Here is a 4,670-nt window from a genome sequence, read left to right on the forward strand (position 1 = left end):
AATAAATTATATATGGCTTAAAATCCTCCGTAGTAACTGGCAAATAGCCTTATTGTTGAGTAATACTAGCGGCCTGCATATTCTTCTCCACTTCCCGTGACCACCTGGACAAATAGTCTAATGTTCTTTGCTCACGAGTCTGACAGTCTTATCAATTATGCACAGTGTGGGGTGCGTTTGTAATAATTTCCGTATGTAGGTTGCTCGAGTACTGTTTTATTGGTGTTTTCTCAACGTTTAGTTGGCAACAAATGATGCATATAAAAATGCTAGAAGGGGGCTCTTTAGCCGCCATTAAAAAAACATCAACAAATCAGCCGAAACAGATGTGCGCATACAGTAGGAAAAGGCCGCCACATCAAAAGGTGGCCTTCTTTTCGTTCCGCCATCTTGATTGAGCGATGGAGACGAATTAATGAAAAGAGAGGAAAGAAATCGTCTATTTCCATATGCCACAGACTGTTGATTGTTTGTTTGTTTGTTGCCTGATCGCCACATTTTGAATTTATTGATCTTAGAAAATATCAATGATCCTTTCAAATGTTTGCGGCTTGTTTGAAATTGGGGAAAAAGTAAGAAAATGGTACAACTTTTGAATTTTCAGAAAACATAATTTGAGTAGATAAAGGTTTTGAAAACACAAAATTGGGCAGTTTCAAAGTCAAACGTTAATTAATAATTACATTTTTTGCATCTTTGTGAATTTTGAAGTGAGCAAAAAGTGTAACTTAATTAATATGTTATTTTTACAACTAACAATTATAAATTTAAATTCTAGCATTTCTTTAAAAGTTTTTCAAAAATGCAAAATTTCGTTTGTTATTTTCACTGTATCTAAATCAAAATGATTTTCATTGTTTGTGTCATGAGATTTACCAATTCAGTCAAAGTTGTTGGAAAAACAATTCGCAAGGTCTAGGTCATTTGGATCGTGGGTTTTGTAGAAAAGAAATGCGATACAAATATATATTCGAGACGGGAGGGGGGGAATAAAACAAGGGATATTGTTTCGGTTAGGAGAAAGAACATTGCAGACGGGGAAACGTTAGAGACAATTTATGCATCTTTTCAAGTTGGATAAACGACCAGTCCCGGTGTTGGAGAACCTTATTTTATGGCCAACAGCGGGTCTGGAGAACGACGTACAAATTGTCGGCGGTATCCTTTTCTACTCTGGAACAGCCACTAAAATTATTTCTCATTGCTAGAAGGGGCTATTCATTTTTGTTTTAAACTGAAATTAGGGAAAGTTTGAAATCAAAAGCTACAAAAAAAAACAAAAGAATACCGTATTTCCCCTTTTAGTAAGTCATGCAAAACTAATTTTCGGACACCTAATTTGATGCAAAACTAATGGAGGTGCAAAACTAATAGAGGGTGCAAAACTAATTTTCGAACATTTTTTTCTCATGTTTTCCATTAAGTTATGACATAATATCATCAATTTCAATAACAACTTATGAACCAAAATGGACGAATTTTACGATGCATACGCAAAAATTGCCCGAGTTGTACTCCTATTTTGCCTATTTTGACTTGTTATACCAAGTCTGTAAGAGTTTTCCTAATTTTTAGAACGATTTTATAATGCAAATTTTGAATTTCTAAACATAGGGAACAAATGATGGGGTGCAAAACTATTAGAGGTGCAAAACTAATAGAGGGTGCAAAACTAATTTTCGATTAGTGATTTTAGATGCAAAACTAATAGAGGTGCCTAATTAATAGAGGAAATACGGTAAGTGTGAGCCAACAAGGTTCAATTATTAATGCAAACTTTTCCACTGAAACATTTTTACAGATGGTTCGAAAATTATGTTCTAGTAAAAGCGCCAAAGGAATTCCCTTTTTCAAAAAAATAAAAACACAATTCTAGAAAAGGTAAACACAAAATTCTATTTCTGACTGGTTCCGAATGGTTAATCTCTGAACTTTGAAATAATAGTTATGATGTCACACGAAACAGTAATGAACAAAATGACAATATTTACATAGGTATAATCTAAGGAATAAAATTCAACTGTTTAAGATTTACTCCAAAATATTGTTGAGAATGACGTATAACATAAAAATGATTCTGAAATCTAAAGTTTTAGGGTCAGTTTTAATCATGATATTGAAAATTTTAAAGATTTGCAATTTTACAATTAAATTTTTTTAAAACTTTCAATAATCTATTCTGATAGGATGAAAAGTTACAGTACAACTTTAGAAAACATACAAATGTAAATTTTTCAATACAAAAATTTTTTGTTAAATTGCTCTATTTTAGTTAAAGTTTTAACAAGTACAACAAATTTTCTGCACCTATGGAAGTTGTACAAGAATATTCTACTTTAGACATCTTGGAATTGCTCATAAAATGAAAACTTTCACTAGTTGCAAGTTAAAAATTGTCTGTTGTTTCACATCTTTTGGTATTTTTACCAGTTATCATTTTACAACAAATCAAACGATCGTAGTTTACGAAAAAAAACTGTTTCAAGCTATTTTGTAATACTCTTTTTTGATTTTTTAAGATTAAAATTACTTTAAAAAGAATTACGTATAAATTATGTCACAAATTAATCAAGTATGTTTCATACAATTTGAGTGCCGTGACACTTTTATTGCCATCAAAATCCTTTTTATTGAAAATAACTCTTTGTATTAATCCGTTCTACAGTAGTCATAAAGAGTTTGTTTTTGAGCGGAGTATCCGACCTAATTGTTTTTTTTTTCAATAAATCTTGAATGTAAGAAGTTATGTATTTTTGCTTTTGCAACAACCTTCACTTTGAAGAGAACTGAAATTTTTAAACATTTTTTTACAGTTTTACTGTCGTATTTAGTTACATTATCATTATAGAAGTCAACCAATTTCAAAGTCTACACTAAAACTTCGGTTTTTTTTTCATGAAAATCTGTTTCATCGGTATATAGTAATGGTTTTGTGCTTCACTGTTAATCCAATTTTGATGTTAAGTTTAATCTCAAAAGAAGTGCAAAGATCAGTAACAAAATAGGTGTTGACTAAAGATAAATATTCCGATTATTGCCTTGATAACCGTTTTGCGGGTTCTATCGCGACATATTCCTGTTTGCCAATCGTCTATCGCCGGCGCTCTCACTCCACACAGACTGTTACATATTTATCATATTATTGTTTGTCGTTGGATCATTATCTTCAATACAAGACAGCAGACAGTTCGGTGCGCGGAGAGCATTGATGACAATGACGTGTGCTTATTTTTCTTTATTTTCCTCATTTCTCTCGATTGTCTCAACTGAAAAACTGTGCGGAGGTGACCGGGCACGCAGCGGGGGATGAGACGGAAGAATAGAAGAGACGGGAGGGGAGAAGAAATACAGCCGGGAGAGGGTCATTCGAGGTTAAGATGACGCTATTTACATTGCCTGGTGACAGCAAGAAGCCCATCTGGCAGGTCAACTTTTTATGAGAGAGGGAAGAGAGAACACCCGGCAGTGATAATTCATGATGTCATATGGGACCAATTCATGGTTCAAGAGGTTTTTTTTTATGAGAGGGGGAGGAAGGGTTACAAATTAGGATGAGCACTGAGGCTTTTTCTGGGGATCTACCTAAGCATCTGAAACAAAACGTTTTATCAGTGGAAAAATTACAATATCCGGTAGGTTTCTCCTAAAATTGCAACATTATTTTTGAAAAATAATTGAAAATTAAAATTTTTTAATGAAATGCGTTTCACTCTGGATTTTTTCCAAAAAACACTTTGGACAGGGAAATTCCAAAACCTGGAAACTCGAATTTTTTACCATTCAAACATATTGCAATTTCTTAGTACATACCAGCTATCTTCCTTCTTTAAATTCTCTAATTTTTATTGAAACTTTTTAGTTTTTGAATTTTTAAATACATTCTTTAATTTTTTTTCTAAATTCAAAGTTTGAATGTGAATATGGAAGCATATGTATCTTAGAGTTTCGATCGGCATGAAATAATGATTATGGCAAAGAACAGATTTTTTTCCAACGCTATTCGAAAATTAATCCTGCATCTCCTAATAGTTTTGCAGTCATTATTAATCTTGCACTCCTACAAACTGTTTGAAAATTAGTCTTCCATATCAAATTTAGGTACTTGTGTAGTGTTCCTGCCTCTAGAAATTATAATTTGATCAAGAAATTTAGAAATTATAATTCAATCAAATAGTGTAATTTTTTATTTATTTTCAGGCTTAATTAAATTATAATTTTAAAAATATATCTTTGTTCTTTAAACTTTCAGAATCTAACAAATTATTACCAATTATTTGTTAATACTGTCAATAAATCAACATCATCTTTAAAACTCAATTGATCGCTTGACGATCGCTTCAACATCAGTTGTTTTTTACAGTCTGTCATCATTCTTATCATGTTCTGCTATCTTTCTGACGTTAAGCTCCAAGTAGTTTCACCGAAGTAATTTTACACTCTAACATCCACCGATAGGCCAATATTTTGAGGGGAAATGAGATTTGGTGGATTGATAGGTGGTGAAGGGAGAAGTTGCCGAAATCTTTTCTGATGATAATGGGATTGGCTATAGTGAAAAGTCGATTAAGTGGACGATTGATTGCTTACTGGATTGGGCACACAGATTGCACATTTAAGTTTGGAAACTACTCGGGGATCTGTTGATATGTAGTCAAAGTTGTAGCCTAGCA

This window comes from Caenorhabditis elegans, chromosome X (genome assembly GCF_000002985.6).
Source record: "Caenorhabditis elegans chromosome X".
In the NCBI taxonomy this organism is placed as follows: domain Eukaryota; kingdom Metazoa; phylum Nematoda; class Chromadorea; order Rhabditida; family Rhabditidae; genus Caenorhabditis; species Caenorhabditis elegans.